The following is a 16,289-nucleotide window of genomic DNA, read 5'->3' as shown; positions in this document are numbered from 1 at the left end:
GTAACGCGTCGGGGTGAAGTAAAATGGGAACCAGTTTGTTATAGCCTGAGGTCCCACGTCACCCGACTCCTGTGCTTCGTCGTGGGAAGCCTCTTGAAGATGGTCTAAAGGGAAATTTCTTGTTGTACGTAGATATGACGCTCACCTCGTTTACTTAATCTAGATTGCTTTGTTTTATAGAAATTTGAATGTAGCTGCTGCTTTAGTTCTAGAGGAGTTGGTGTTTCAAAGGAGGGAGAACTTCTGGGGGCTGAGGGACATTCACAATTAGGCTGTCTCGGGTGATCCCAGAAGGATGGGGTGGCAAAGCTGGGATCAGGGTTCAAGGCTGCATGTTTATTATCATGTAAACGTGTCCAGAAAAGAGCCTGGCTGTGAGGAATCGTGCTGGGAGGCTGCTCTGAAACGGCTCCTGCTGCTGGGGGTTTGACTTCAGCCCCTTCTCCAGCAGCAGAAGCACCTTCTGCCAGGAAAGGCAGGAAACAGAATTAATTCTTGCTGGCGTTGTACCCTGTAACTGATTTTTGGTGTCACATAAGCCCCAACTAATGAACCTCACGGTAGCCCAGTGATGTCGGGGTAAGGCCGGCTGCTTGCTGCAGCCACGCTGGGGTGATCGCTGTCACTCCTCTTCCTCACACACAATCATCTCGGTGAAACCTGGGAAACAGCCTGCGAACAGCCCCAGGGCCTGGAAGCTCTCAGCTCTGTAGCAGGAATCCACGCTCCGTGTGCCTTGGCTCGCTCCACGCGAGCTGGTCGGGCGTGCGTCGTATCTGTGTCAAAAAAATATGGAAATGGAGGTGCCTTATGTGGAATTTTAACTTGATTTTTTTAAAAAAAACTGTTTTCTTGAAACCTGCTGTTAATCCTCTTGAGAACTGCAAGGGTAAACTTTGAACTCTAACTTTCTTATTTAAAAAAAAATAAACCTGATTTCGCTGCCTTCCCTCAAAGCTGAATACCTTGTCTGGGAAAACACCGAAGGGCTAAATCAAACAGTGATGCCCAAAGCGCTGCGTGTCCCCCATCTCACCGGGGAGGTCTGAGCTCCCCGTGGAAGCCACGATGCTCTTTTCTGAGGTAGCTCAGCTGGAGCAAAACCATTCCAGCAACCTGTGGCGTTACACTTGCTCTTCCTGTGACTGCTCCTAACAAACTCGTTATCCTGAACCTCCTGCTCTCCAAGAAACCCAACGTGGGGTGGGTGCAGCGGCAGGATGGGGGTTGTGAGCTGCAGCGTGTGCTTGGAGGGGTCAGACACGCCTGTCACCCTGCTGAGATGGACACGTGTCCCCTTGCTTTACACCCCACCTCGTTGGGTGGGCGCTGGTTCCTCAGAGTCCTGGGGCTGCGCAGGAGAAGGCTGCGAGGTGGCTGTTTCCAAACAGGACCTGTGCCCTGTCAGCCCACAACTGCGGGCAAAGAGGTTAAAGTACCTAAAATCCCCAGGGTTTCTCTAACTTGTCTTGTGGCAGAAGGTGGCTGGTGAACTGCTTGGTGTCACCCTGCGGCTTGAGAAGAAACACACGTTGCTGTTTGTCCTGTCTTGTGCTCTCTTCTCCCTTCCAGGCTAACTTTAACTGGCAGAGCTGGGAAAGCCCAGTTCAGCCCCAGTCTGCCTGTTCCCAGGCTCATGGGGACTTGGGTCCCCAATCACCCCTGGGACTGGGGCGTAGCAGAGCTGCAGCTCCCTTGTGGATGAAGCCCCTTGTTTGGGCCGGCCGCTTGCCCAGCAGAGCACCTGAGCGGGCTCTTGTGTGAAGGACGTGCCCAGCGTCAGCAGAAGGCGTGGGGCTGAAGAGCAGGTGGCCAACAACGGGCTCGGTGTTAAAAGCTTCACTTAAAACACAGCGCTGTGACTCCCAATCCACTGGAGGCTCCAGTAGGGAACGGGGTGGGGTGTTTTTTTTCCTTGCCTCCATCTGTCATCCTTAAAACTGCTGTTGAAAGCAGCTTACGGCTTCATCAGCTTCTGCCACGAGCTTAGCGTTTGCTTTCATTTTGCTTTACCTTCCGTGGCCTAAGAGGACACTGGTGCTGTCTTTTTCATCTTGCACCGTTTGTGGCTAATAGCAAGGCAAGCTGCGAAGGGCCAGCGGCCCTGGGGTGCCAGCAGCCCCTTCTGGGGGGGCTGTGGGCAAGCAGAAGTGGGTGTGGGACATCCCTCCAGCGCTGCCTCACGGCGGCTCTTCAGCCGCTGCCTTATGGAGAGGGAAAAGGGGTTTTTAGCTACAAGGGTGACACCGGGCAATCCCCACGTCTGGAATCCTTGGGCACCTTTTCAAACCAACCCTCTGTCCTTGCCTGTCTGCCTTTGCTGTGATCTTTGCCCAGGGGAGCTGTGGGATGGTGATTCCCTGGCCTCTCAGAGCCGGCTCCTGCATCTGGGGGCTGAGGCGTTCAAATGATCAGCTAAAATTCATTAATAAACAAAAGCTGCTCCTGGGAGGTTGCAGGGGGTGAAGCTGGGTGTGTTTTGGGGCAGGGGCTGCGAGAGCTGGGGGCTCGGGAGGGAGAAGTGACACAAGGAGTCACCTCTGGTGACGATCTCGGCCGTACCTCGATGCGGGCAACGCTGGGTGAAAGAGATTCATGCGGCTTCGCTGGGCAGAAGCTGCTTTGTTAGGAAGAACATTGGCTTCTCGTCTTGGCAATGGCTTTGAGTGACACGTGTGACTAAGCTGTCCCCTGGAGAGCTGGCACCTGGGTGGCAGTGCCTGGAAATGGTACCAGGATTTGGCCAGGCTGCCATTTGGGCTCCCTTTGAACCGGAGCAGGGCAGCGGCTGCTCCCATGGGGCCATTCCTGGGGCTGCACGGGGTGACCCTGCTGCGTCATGTCCCACCTGCCTTCCCTTGGGGCCATCCTGCCATTGCCCGGTCCCTTATCAAAGCCCCGTGGTCCCCGCTCCGCTTCGGGCACAGTTACACCCTGTCACCGGGGAGGGCGAGAGGACAGTCCCAGCTCCCAGCTCTGCACCACCATTTCCCCAGTAACGGTGACAAAGGGACAGCTCTGCCCCGGGGAGCGGGGCTGGGAGCGAGGAGCGGAGGCTGCCAGCCAGGGCGGAGGGTGGAAGGTCCTTGTTCGAGGTCACCAAACCCAGGCAGAGCTGGAAACGAAGCTGATCTCCCGCAGTCGAGCCAAGCTCTGGGCGTGCTGGAGAAAATACCCGGTGCGGGTGCCAGCCCTTGGCCTGGCAGCGGCCCGAGCCCATGGGGAAGGCGTGCGGGAGGCCAGGCTGGCACAGCCCTGAGGGTCATGGCACTGGGCACAGCTGCCACCATGCCCCCTTCTCTTCCCCCCCAGAACCGGGGGCTGCGCCCGCCGCCCCGCTGCTGTCACCCCTGTCCACCCCGGCTCTGCCCCGTGTCTTATTTTAGACACCAGCTCTCCTGGTGCTGCCTGCTCTTGGCCGATGCCCCGCACACCCTGGGTGCCCCCAGCTCCAGCCCTCCCCGCAGGCTGCAGACCCCCGGGGTCGGGGAGCAGACGGGCGCTGGGCTCGGCCCCGCGGTGCTCGCCCGGCACTTGCTCTCGTTCAGCACACAGAGGTGAGCCACGGCCGGTGTCACCCAGCCCCGGGGGCAGGTGGCAGCTCTCTGCCATCACCTGCACAGGCGAGGGGGGACGCGGGGGACCCAGCGGGCGCGGTGCCCGGGCTCATGGAGGCCCTGGCCGTGGCTCGCTCGTGCCTGCAGGTCTGTCCCCAGCCGTGCGAGCCCACGGTGCCCTTGTCCTCCCTCCTGCCACGGGAACGGGCCCTGCAAGTCACGCAGGAACAGATTAAAGGGGCTGAAGGGAGGTTGCATGTCAGGGCCAGATGAGGAACACGCGTTGAGATTAAACCTGGTGCGTTGGGCTGCCCGGGAGCTCTGTGGAGAGGGCAGGTCTGGGCACCGGCCAGGGCCGTCGGGCTCAGTCCTGGTGTGGGCAGCAGCCAGGCGCCGCGTGTCCCTCGGGGCAGGGACATCGCCCAGCGCTGCGGGGCACGGCTGCCCTTCACAAGGGGAGCCCCCAGCCTGAAAGGGCCCTGGCCACCCTCACCACGCACAGGAGCATCCCTGTCCCCTGCAGACCCCTCTGTGCCACCCCGGCAGGACCATCCCCACCAGGATGTCACAGCCGAGGAACCCACCGTCGGGCAGCTTTGCCAAAACGCTCGTACTCCTGGTGAGTTGGGAGCAACAAACCCTCCTCCTCCGCTGCCGAGGCAGCAGTGACAGTCGGGGTGTAATTGTCCCCGAGAAGCCGTGGAGCTGCAAGCGTGGGACACGAGTGACACTGCTGCCACCTGGAAAGGGCCGTGGGGGGGCAGCGGGGACAGCTGCTGCTCCCCAGGTGCTGCCCTCCGCCTCCTCCCCACCCTCCCTCCTCCCCTGCAGCAGCACCTGGGAAGTTTAATTTTGCTTCGTGGCAGGCGATGACCAGACCGTTCCTGGGAGCCACCGGTGCCATCAGAGCTGTCACTGGCATCAACCCCGTGCTGCCGCAGGGGGTGAGGAAGGGTGGGCTTGGAGGGGGGAGGCAGCCCCGGGGGCACCTCCATGCCCCATCCAGGCTTCGTCCCATGGCTTTGCCTCCTGCAACGGGGCCACGGAGCCTTGGGCACCTGTGGAGAAGGGATGTCCCCGAGACACTCACAGCTTGGCCACCTGGGCCAGCACCCGTCTGCCTTGGGGGCTTTTATCTGCTTGGGGGGGCACAGCCCCAGCGGCCACAGACGAGGCGTGCTGGCCCCGGGGAGGGTTTGCTCTTTTCCACCCGCAGAAGCCACGTCCCCGTTTGTTTCTGTTGGATGAACTCTCCAGCGATGTTTGCTGGGGCTTGAGGCTCAAGCAAGGAGCCATAAAAAGGGAGAATAACATCAAAAGAGGAACGTGGAAGGAGGCCAAGAGGACGGCGGCCAAGCGCCCTTTCCTTCTTTCTCTTTCGCTCCGTGCGGGAAATCCCCGAGACTGCGGCTGTGTCGCATCCCGGTGCCAGGCGAGACACGGCCTCGGCCCTGCACGGCGCTGCCTCCGTGGGGCTGCAGAGCTGGAGGGTCCCCGACGGCGGCTCGGGGGTCCTGGGGAGGGCAAGGGACCAGGGGAAAGTTCAGCTGGAGGAGAGAGGCCCCGGGAGGGAGCTCCTGTCTGGAGCCGGGCTGAAACCGCGCTGCAGCTTTTCCTCTGCCTTGGGGGATGGCTGCGAGGACGCCTTTGGCGTGGTGATAGGACAAGAGGACACAGCCTCAAGCTTGGCCAGGGGAGGGTCAGGTTGGACATCAGGAAGCATTTCTTCTCAGCAAGGGTCATTAGCCATTGGAAGGGGCTGCCCAGGGAGGTGGGGGAGTCACCATCTCTGGAGGGGTTTAAGCAAAGCCTGGACATGGCACTTAGTGCCCTGGTCTAGTTGCCGTGGTGGTGTCAGGGCAATGGTTGGACTCGATGAGCCCAGAGGGCTCTTCCAACATCATTGATTCTGGGATTCTGATTCTGTGGTTCTGTGTTTGGTGGGGTGGGAAGGTGGGTCCCTACGGGGATGCCTGTGCCGGCAGAGGAGCCCTGTGGCCGGATCCCAGGTGTCTCCACCAAAGGAATTAAGCCGGGGGGGAAGGAGACAGCGACCTTCTAGCACCTTCCAGTGCCTGAAGGGGCTACAGGAAAGCTGGAGAGGGGCTTTTGACAAGGGCATGGAGTGACGGGACGAGGGGGAATGGTTTTAAACTGACAGAGGGGAGATTGAGATGAGATGTGAGGAAGAAATTGTTTGCTGTGAGGGTGGTGAGAGCCTGGCCCAGGTTGCCCAGAGAAGCTGTGGCTGCCCCCTCCCTGGCAGTGTTTGTCCTGGTTTCACTGGGATTTGGTTTCAGTTTGTGGCCAGCCATGGTGATCAAGGCCCCCAGCAGTTAAATCCGGGACAGCTGCCCCAGGCTGGCCCACAGGTGTGTTCTATCTCATTGACATCGAGCTCACTATAAAAGAGAGGGTTTGCTGGGAAGAGGTAGAGGGTTTTTTTTCTGTTTTTCTTCTCCATGTTTGTTGTTGTGATTCCTGGAGCAACTTGCCAGTGATTTGTGGGTGAGTATATTTTTGTCTATTTTGTGTTGTCATTTATATTGATTTTCTTCATTTCATTAAATCTGGTTACCTTCATCCCATGAGTCTCCCTCTCTTTTCCCCAATTCCCTTCCTCATTTGGGGAAGGGACATTGGGTGAGAGAAAAACTGCTATTTTTTTGCCCTGGGTGTGGGCTAAATGAAGACAGTGTTCAAGGCCAGGTTGGATGGGGCTTGGAGCAACATGGTCTGGTGGAAGGTGTCCCTGCCCATGGCAGGGGGTTGGAACGAGATGGTCTTTAAGGTCCCTCCCAACCCAAACCGTTCTGTGGTTCTGTGGTTCTATAACTGATCTCCCACCACCAAGTTAACCACTGTGGCGTGCAGCGAGCTCCACGGGGGACCCCTGTGCTCAGAGGAACTCTCTGGGCATCACCATGGTCCCACGAGATGCGGGGTCTGCCCATGCAGAGCAACCTCCAGTACATTTAGGGCTGCATTTGGGGCTTTCCAGGGTGCAGAGTCAGTGCTTTGGGTGCAGAGGGGCTGATTTTGGTCCTGGCTGTTCCCCTGTTGCTGCAGGAGGAGGAGCTGTGCTACGGGCTGTACGTGCACACACACACACCCCCCGGCTGTGCACAGATGTCTTTTGGGTCCTGCTGAGGCTCTTTAATGTGTTACTGTTCCCAGCTGCTCCCAGCTGAGCCTTTAGCTGGCTGCTGCGCTGGTGGGACCATCGGAGTCGGTCACAATCTGGGTTTTGTCAAGAGCTGCAACAGCAGCAAACCGTGGGGCTACAGGGGTCCTGGGCGGCGAGCGGGGGACTGGGGCTCTCTCCACTCATGAACACCCTGCTCCTCACCTGGTCTGACCTCACTCTGTGGCCAGCGCCTTTTCCTAGGGGATTTCACCCCAAACTCACATCAGGCAAGATCTGATCTGTCATTTCAACCCACCTTTTGTGCTGTGTCAACAAGCCCCTCCGCGGGGTTCCAAGCAGAAAAGGGGCTGCTCTCAGCTCCAGGTCCACCACCTCCACCGGGCACCCGAAACTGCCAGGACAGCTCGGAAAGGGCTGCCCAGGGAGGTGGTGGAGTCACCATCTCTGGAGGGGTTTAAGAAAAGCCTGGCCATGGCACTTAGTGCCCTGGTCTAGTTGCCATGGTGGTGTCAGGGCAATGGTTGGACTCGATGATCCCAGAGGGCTCTTCCAACCTGATGGATTCTGTGATTCTGTGACAGCTCGGAAGGGGCTGGGGTGTTATCGTAAACGGCGGCAGCTGTTTGCAAAACGACCGTGTGTCCGTGGCCTAGGAGACCGTCTCTTGCCTGGAGAGCTGGCAGTTGGAATAAAGCCGTTCAGGCCGAGGAGACAAAGGCAGGATTGTTCCTGCTGCAGCGTGGACGGGGTTCAAAGAGGCGAGTGGCTGTCAGGCACGGAGGCGGTGGCGGAGCCGCCGAGGCCTGGAGTGCTCGTGGGCTAAACAGCAGCTGGAGCTCGTGGAAAACAATTCCCCGATGCCCCTCTCACCACTGGGAAACTCCTGGCAGGTGGGACCTGGTCCCAAGCACTGAGGGCGGCCGGCTGGCAGTGCCTGCGCCCAGTGGGAACGGGGAGAGCAACCCCACAGCTGCTGGGAGAGGGTCTGCTCTTCTCCAGCTGAACAGCCCCAGCTCCCTCAGCCTCTCCTCGCAGCAGAGATGCTCCAGCCCTCTGACCATCTCCGTACCCCTCCGCTGGACTCTCTCCAGTAGCTCCTTGTCTGTCTTGAACTGGGGGGCCCAGAACTGCCCACAGTTACTCCAGGTGTGGCCTCACCAGGGCCGTGTAGAGGGGCAGGAGAACCTCCCTCGACCTGTTGGCCACACTCTTCCTCACGCACCCCCAGGACACCACTGGCCTTCCTGGCCCCAAGGGCACATTGTTGGCTCGTGGGGAAGGTGTTGTCCCCCAGAACTCCCAGGTCCTTCTCTGCAGAGCTGCTCTCCAGTAGATCAGCCCCCAACCTGTACTGGTGCATGGGGTTATTCCTCCCCAGGTGCAGGACCCTAAACTTGCTGTAGTTGATCTTCATGAGGTTCCTCTCCTCCAGCTCTCCAGCCTGGCCAGCTCTTGCTGGATGGCAGCACGGCCTGCTGGGGGATGGACGGCTCTGGCACCTCACGCCCCGGGGTACAGCCGTGCCCCAGGTATCGCCCTGCAGCAGTCTGGATGCACCATGGTGCTTAGGTGAGTCATTGCGCCTTGGGGGCTTATTCACCTTCTCATCTGCGTTTCCTTCACCTTCTCACACACACCCCGCTTTGCTGAGACAGTGCTGCTCCTGCCTGACAGAGCATCTTTCCACGAGCCCTGCCTCTGCTCCAGCGGGCTGGCGCAGCAGAGCCCGGAGACAGAGCTGTGCTGGGCACGGCTGAATTCAGCAGGGAATTTCATATCCATGAAGCAGGAGCTGGACTTGGAGCCAGACGCTCTTGTGCTGCCTCTTTTCTTCCCCAGATGGCTGCACGAGTCCTTTTTGTTTGTGCGGAGTCAAGAGCAGCCAGCCTGGATTTGAGCCTGGGCCCTGACCCAGGGCTGCAGACGCAGGCAGCTGGCGGTGGCAGGAAACGCTGGCTGCTACACGCACTCACACCCTCCCGCGTGTTACTGGGGATGCAAAAAAAGCCTGAGGAAAAAAAAGAAGCATGAGGTTAACAGGCCTTAAAGCAGCTTCCTCCCCCATCTCTGCAGCCAAGCACCCACACTCTGCTCCTGGCTGAAACGGAGCAGGAACTTCTGTGCCCTGCTCAATACTTTGGTGGCCAAGCTGGGTTCAGACGCCTGTTCTTCCTCCTGGGAGTGATGAGGAGCTCCCTGCACAGGCAGCCAGGCTCTCCCTCCTCCCTCGCCACAGGACAGCTAGAATAGACTTTTCTTTCTCTAGAAGGATGTTGCTATTGACAAAAGTATGTGGACACCCACCCACTCATAAATAACTCGGTTCTTTCCAAACAGAGCTGGTCTTTGCCATGATTCCTTGCAGTCCCCTGTGCCATGGGGCTGCCCTGTGCTGCAGCGAGCGTTGTCCTGCTCTCCAGCAGACCAGGCCTAGCAAAACTCCCTCTGCAGCAGAGCTCCCTGCAGCCAGCTCACCCAGGGCTGGATTTCAGTTGAGTCACCGTATCAGGTTGCTCGAAGCATCCATTACAAGGCACTTTAATCAGTCTCGAAGGAGAAGCTGTTCCAGTTGAAAAGAACAAAATACTTTGGCTCTTCATGGCTCAGCTGCGTACGCAGGGACGTTCAGTACAGGATCACAGAATCACAGAATGTCAGGGATTGGAAGGGACCTCTGGAGATCATCTAGTCCAATCCCTCTGCCGGAGCAGGATTACCTGGATCATATCGCACAGGAACGCGTCCAGGCGGGTTTTGAATGTCTCCAGAGAAGGAGACTCCACACCCTCTCTGGGCAGCCTGTGCCAGTGTTCGGTCACCCTCACCGTAAATAAGTTTTTCCTCATATTTATGTGGAACCTCCTGTGTTCCAGCTTGCACCCGTTGCCCCTTGTCCTGTCAAGGGATGTCACTGAGAAGAGCCTGGCTCCATCCTCATGACACTTGCCCTTTACATATTTATAAACATTAATGAGGTCACCCCTCAGTCTCCTCTTCTCCAAGCTAAAGAGACCCAGCTCCCTCAGCCTCTCCTCATAAGGGAGATGTTCCACCCCCTTCATCATCTTCGTGGGTCTGTGCTGGACTCTCTCCAGCAGTTCCCTGTCCTTCTTGAACTGAGGGGCCCAGAACTGGACACAATATTCCAGATGTGGCCTCACCAGGGCAGAGTAGAGGGGGAGGAGAACCTCTCTTGACCTGCTAACCACCCCCCTTCTAATCCACCCCAGGAGGCCATTGGCCTTCTTGGCCACAAGGGCACACTGCTGGCTCATGGCCATCCTGCTGTCCACTAGGACCCCCAGGTCCCTTTCCCCTCCGCTGCTCTCCAACAGGTCTGCCCCCAACTTGTACTGGTACATGGGGTTGTTCTTGCCCAGATGCAGGACTCTACACTTGCCCTTGTTATAGTTCATTAAGTTTCTCCCCGCCCAACTCTCCAGCCTGTCCAGGTCTCTCTGAATGGCAGCACTGGGGTGCCAGCCACTCCTCCAAGTACGTAGGAGTCCAGGAGATATGGAGATCTACCATTTTCTCTCCCCACCATAACCAATGCCCCAGGGTGCTTTCCTCTTTCACCAACCTTCCACTGAGAAGAATTTCAATGGATGAGGTTGGATGAGGCTGGGAGCAACCTGGTTTAGACAAAAGGTGTCCCTGCCTATGGCAGGGGGTTGGAACTAGATGGGCTTTAAGGTCCCTTCCAACCCAAACCAGTCTGTGATTCTATGAATATTCAAGTAACAGCAGCCAAGGTTTGTACAAATGGTGCTGCTACAACATTTGTGCAAATAGCAACGTCATCTGCTCATTTTCCACAACGCCTTATGAGGAAACGAGAGTAGCAATCCTATACTGCACCTCGTTAGACATATGTATATGCATAAAATAGCTATTTTATGCTGTCTCTTTGTTTAGCAACTTTAAATGCTTGAAAATTAATGGCCTGTATATTAGAACCAGACATAATCACTGCAAGACTCAGCTGAAAGAGCTCTGTTCCGGAGCTATCCTCTGCACAACATCAGGATGTCGTTGCTGATATTTAATTAAGCTCCCTTCAGCTGTCCTGGCAGAAAAGATGATTTTTTTTTTTAACTAACATTAGCGTTTAAAAATATGCTGATTGTTTTCAGCTAAGTGTTTTTTCAGTAATAAAAAAATGGCAACGAAACAGCTGAGCACCCCACTCGTGTAATTTTTGGTGGTGTGCGGCAGGTCGCTGATCCGCCAGCCTTCCCCTAACAATAGACTTCCTTTTTTTGAATGGTTCTTTCAGTTTTGGCCTGATTTTCCTCTCTGAACAAGAGGCTGTCTGTCGTCAAGAGATTATCTCTCCCTTCTTCATGCCTGAGCATCCTGGCTGGGAAGCCCCAAGGGATTACCACGGGATCGTTTGGTAATAAATAGCCGTATTTGTAATATTTGGTTACAAATCGCATCCTAATGCTCTTTAATAACTGGCCATGTTTACCATACAAACACAGAATTTCTCTGTCATCACAATCCCTCCAAGATTTCTTCCGACCTATCTTTTAATCTAACCCCACGAGGAACCTTAGAAACAGTACTTACCTCGGTGTTCTTTCATCATACTGCCAGATGAAGCTGTCGGGTCTCTTCTCCCAGACGAACGCCCGGCTCTGCGGCAGCGCGCGGGGCGGCGGGTACACAACCTTGTCAGCAAAGCCGTCAGCGGAGGGGAAAAATTATGTATTTGCTTGCAAGTTTCCTCCCTGGGCAAACACCATCACTGCAATGAAACGACAGGACTTTGAAGCTGCGGGGACTCCGGTGGCCGCGATTCCTCTGATCTCCCAGGATCACAGAATCGATGAGGTTGGAAGAGCCCTCTGGGCTCACCGAGTCCAACCATTGCCCTGACACCACCATGGCAACTAGACCAGGGCACTAAGTGCCATGTCCAGGCTTTCCTTAAACCCCTCCAGAGATGGTGACTCCACCACTTCCCTGGGCAGCCCCTTCCCATGGCTAATGACCCCTCAGCTCCTGCCTTTCTCTCGGCTCCGATGGCCCGCAGCCAACCAGCGACACACAGCGCGGAGGCCTGCGTGGTGGTTACTGCCTGAACATGGTCCTACAGCTTCACCAGCAGACTGGCAGAGTTTGTTTCAGTTTCTAAATAAGTCAGGAAAGTTTCTTTAGCGACCACCTGGCCAACTTGAAGTGTTCCTTTGCTTTCCCAGTGCTTAAACCTCCTATTTCGTGATCGGGGTTTAAAACTGGTGAGAGAGCAATGCCCATCTGGTCCTGTCCCAGACAAAAAAAATGAATCACAAAAATAGGAACCTCTGCTAAAATACATGAATGCATTTTTGGAGGCTGTGATTCTTTAATTATCACAAGGCAGTGCAGCAATAATTACACTCAAGTCTTTTTGCCCAGTAAAGAAGGGAAATTGGGTGCACTGCAGCCCCTCTGCCCACTTCCCCTTCGAGCCTGTGGCCTTGGTGCCATCCCTCAGTGCCTGGAAGAGCAGCCCAGCCGCTCCCCAAACAGGCTCTTCTCTTCATCTGTGCTGTACCCACCCCACTTCGCTTCCACCATGCATTTTTATTTCCCCTCCTGTCTCTGTGCAGCTGGTTTGGAGGAGGCAGAGCTGTCCCTAAGGGTTTCCACCCCACCGTGGCTGCTGTGGCTCGTGACTCTGCCGATGGCAGTGGCACAAGTCCAGTATCACCGCAGGGATCAGCCCATGGGGTGGGAGCCCCGGAGATCCCCACATGCACACGGGGACATCACATAGGCCAGACAGAGCAGAGCTCACACTCGTGGCCATGGCTGTGGCTCTCCTGGGAGGGCTGCAGGACGCGGAGGAGCATCCTGGTGCTCCAGGAGGGTGAGCGAGGGTGGAGGTGGCGGTGGTGCGGGGCTGCAGGGCTCCAGGGGGGACCTTTGAGCTCGTTCCCCCAATTTCACAGGCCTCTTACAAACCTACATTCATTCATTAACGCTGAGACTGTTCTCATTCTATCCCCTTTCTAATAACATTGCATTCTCAGCAGTGCTTATTTGGGGATGACTGTGGGAAGATTTTGAAACCAGATACAGGCTTGGCAAAACATTCATTACGGCTGTGGCTCATCTTCTCAACCAAGGAATTGCATATTCCCCCCGTGCTCCAAATCTGCTTCCATTTGCTGAAGCAGCAATTTGACATTTAAGTCGTTTGGCTCTTCTCAGTGGTTTCACGTTCTACTTCTCAGGTTTCCTGAGGAATTTGTTGCAGACTAATATTTAATCATGCTCTGGTAGGGTGACAGCTCAAGTGTAGCAAAAATATTGCTAATATTCAGATCTGGAATGATTTAATTCAAAAGCAGACGCTTGCCCAAAGCAATGGATTGATTTAGATACTAATTTTAGGGAAGTTTGGGCTGGTTTCAACCAGCACTACTCCGTCAGCATGTAAAGCTCTGTGCAGCGCGTTCCTGACACTCGTGACAAACTGATTATCCCTTATTCTCTCGTCCAAAGGCTCCATGGCCAAGAGGAGGAGACAATAGACATCGGAGCCTGTTCTCAGACAGAGGGGAATTAAGCCGTTGACTTTTAAAACTGCCTTGGGGCTGACACTGACAGAAATTGTCCATTAATGAAATATGGGAGGGATGTCCACATGGGACGTAACTTCAAACAGAGAGGTCCCCTTCCAGAACTCTACAATAAGAGATTCATACAGCTAAAATTAAAAGGTTCTCTGCTGGCTAAAAACAAGCACTCTGAAGGTTTCCAAGTGCTCTGTTAGCAGGATCTGAACGTTGTCCTTGCTTCATCCAGTTTCATTTGGGGTTTATACAAACCACAAGCACGATCTGCAGTTCACTAGCTAGTATTTTTGCTAAGATCTTTAAACAGTGATTTAGGAATGATATGGGCCTCCAAGAACTGTACACAGCAAAGGCTCCTCTCACCAGGAGAACAGCTACAGTAGCTTCTTTCGTGGACCATGGAGGTTCCCCTTGGAAGGAATGGCCTGAAGGTCATCCCTCAGGGGTGTGCTACCAATGCCTTAAATACCTCCTGACGTTTGTCTGGATACTATCTGACCCCACAGCTTTTCAAACTCCCTGTTGCCTCTACAGTTTCTCCTGTTACCTAAAATTTCAGGTTTAATCAATCCCAGGTATCTTCAGCTCACCTGCTGCTCGCAGATCTACTTGAGCAACTCCAGCACTTGGGCTGTTTGAGGACCAGAGGGTTTTAGATTAAGCGGCAACAGTAGCATGTATTTCATCACGATGTGTAATGACCTTTGGGGATTGTTTTTAATTGAGGGAAGAATTCTTGAGTCATTTCAGGCTTTCAAGCCAATATCTTCACTTTCATATGGCGTCTTTATGTTCCTAAAGGTTTGCTTGCCGGCGTCTGTCGCCAACATGTTCAACTACACTCTTAAATGAGTTAATTGCGACACAGCTTTCGGATCTTCTGCTTTCATGACTCTCTTGCGATCTTTTTCACTCCTTCTCTAGGATTCACTTTTCCCAAGCTCGCTCTATCTGTACGATTCTCTGTTTATTGACTGATGCTGGCACTGAAGACTTCTATTTATAGAAGTCTTTATCACTTCTTTCTTTATCACTTATTTTGTGGCATTTCATGCCCATAATTTTCCCAGCTGCTGCAAACCTTCTCCAAATCAAATCATTTGGGAGTAGCTCGGATGAGGGGGGCTTTGATTCCTTTAGAGCTTGTTTTCTTCCCCTTAAAAGGCAGTCTTTAATACAGATACCACTTCACAGTCAAGTGCTGCTACTAGTGATTCATTCAGCTTATCAAAAACTTGAAAATAGTTGAGTTGGGCTGTTTGGTTTCCAGGATCCTTGTCCAGTGAATGCTTCCTATGTTTCCAATTACATTCGATTCACAGAGGTGTGCCTAAATTTCCCTTAATTTCTGCCTGTCAGCTGCCGTGCTATTTGCTGTGATAATTCCTCTTGACTGCAAAAACTAAACACCAAAATAATCCTTAAAATCAGTCCCCAACAGCCCTCCTTTGCTCGGCCCTACGTACCTGCCTGCTCCCCCCAAAGCATGTTTTACCCAGTGACTCCCGTGAAATGCCGTTGGGGGGGCTGTCCCTCACCCACCTCGCTGAGTTTAACTTCTGCAATTGCTCAGACTTTCTACAGTCTTCTGTTGTTTCTCTCCTTTCCTTCCTTTTCTGAATTTCACTGTCTGCCAAGATTTTTTTCATCGGATTATCATTATTTTCCATGCTTTGTATGAACAAGTTGTATTTCTATTCCAAGCAACTGCAGTGCAATCTCTCTCCCCTTCCACCCCCTTGCTTAAAGTCCCTCATTTTTGGTAGATGAATAAGAATTTAAATGGGAATTCTCACCCAGAGGAATGAGAGCTGCTGTCATTTCCCCCAGCTCTCATTTCTTTTTAAAGCAAGAGCAGAAAGATACATAGAAAAAACATTTCAGTTTGAGGCATTTGAGCATAAGCCTTGGATATTGTCTGCATTTTTTTTTTCCTACTGGCAATGATGAAATTTCGCAATTCTCCAGGTCTGTTATGGAGTCCCAAGGGAAGAAACAGACTTCTAGAATCTGTGTTTACTTTGTCTCTTCCAGAAAGCTCGCGTTCAGCAACATGGTAATTAAATTTTTATACGACAGATTGAGTTGCATCCTTCAGCATTTTCAGGCAAGTTTTAATTCTAATGTCACCCACCCTCTGTTTGGTATCTAATTCGAGTCGCTCTCCGCTGCAGCCGTGTCACGCAGCGCAGTGATGCACTTTCACTTTGCCCCTTTGGGCCAGTTTCTAGCAGTTACGCCCTCACCCCAGCCAGTACCTTCCTTTTTTTTCCTGTTACAGTTCTGGATGTGAGATAACTCCTCAGAGATCTCCTCTCTAACCCCGGCCTCAGGGGTTAGCTGATTTTCTCTAGTTTGTATATTCCACTCTGTTTTTGGCAGCCAGGGTTTGGGAGCGGAGTCAGAAAATCTCTCCAATTGCACGCCTGAAAAACTCGTCTGAGTGAGGTTACACATTTGAATGTTTTGGAAGGTCCATCTTCCACAGCCCCGTGCTCCATGTCCGGGCTTCGTTAGCTGGTAAAGGCAAATGTGTCCAGTTGTGGGCCCCGCACTTCAAGAGAGATGTTGAGGTGTTGGAGCGAGTCCAGAGGAGGGCGACCAAGCTGGGGAAGGGTCTGGAGGGTCTGACCTGCGAGGAACGGCTGAGGGAGCTGGGGGTGTTTAGCCTGGAGAAGAGGAGGCTCAGAGGTGACCTTAGTGCAGTCTACAACTACCTGAAGGGAGGTTGGAGCACAGTGGGAGTCGGCCTCTTCTCCCAGGCAACTAGCGGTAGGACAAGAGGACACAGCCTCAAGCTTCACCAGGGGAGGTTCAGGTTGGCCATTAGGAAGCATTTCTTCTCAGCAAGGGTCATTAGCCATTGGAAGGGGCTGCCCAGAGAGGTGGTGGAGTCACCATCTCTGTATGTGTTTAAAAAAAGCCTGGACATGGCACTTAGTGCCCTGGTCTAGTTGCCATGGTGGTGTCAGGGCAATGGTTGGACTCGATGATCCCAGAGGGCTCTTCCAA

Source organism: Nyctibius grandis, chromosome 7, assembly GCF_013368605.1.
Source record: "Nyctibius grandis isolate bNycGra1 chromosome 7, bNycGra1.pri, whole genome shotgun sequence".
NCBI classification, from domain to species: domain Eukaryota; kingdom Metazoa; phylum Chordata; class Aves; order Nyctibiiformes; family Nyctibiidae; genus Nyctibius; species Nyctibius grandis.
The sequence above is the reverse complement of the archived record's forward strand: the minus strand, read 5'-3'. Positions refer to the sequence as shown.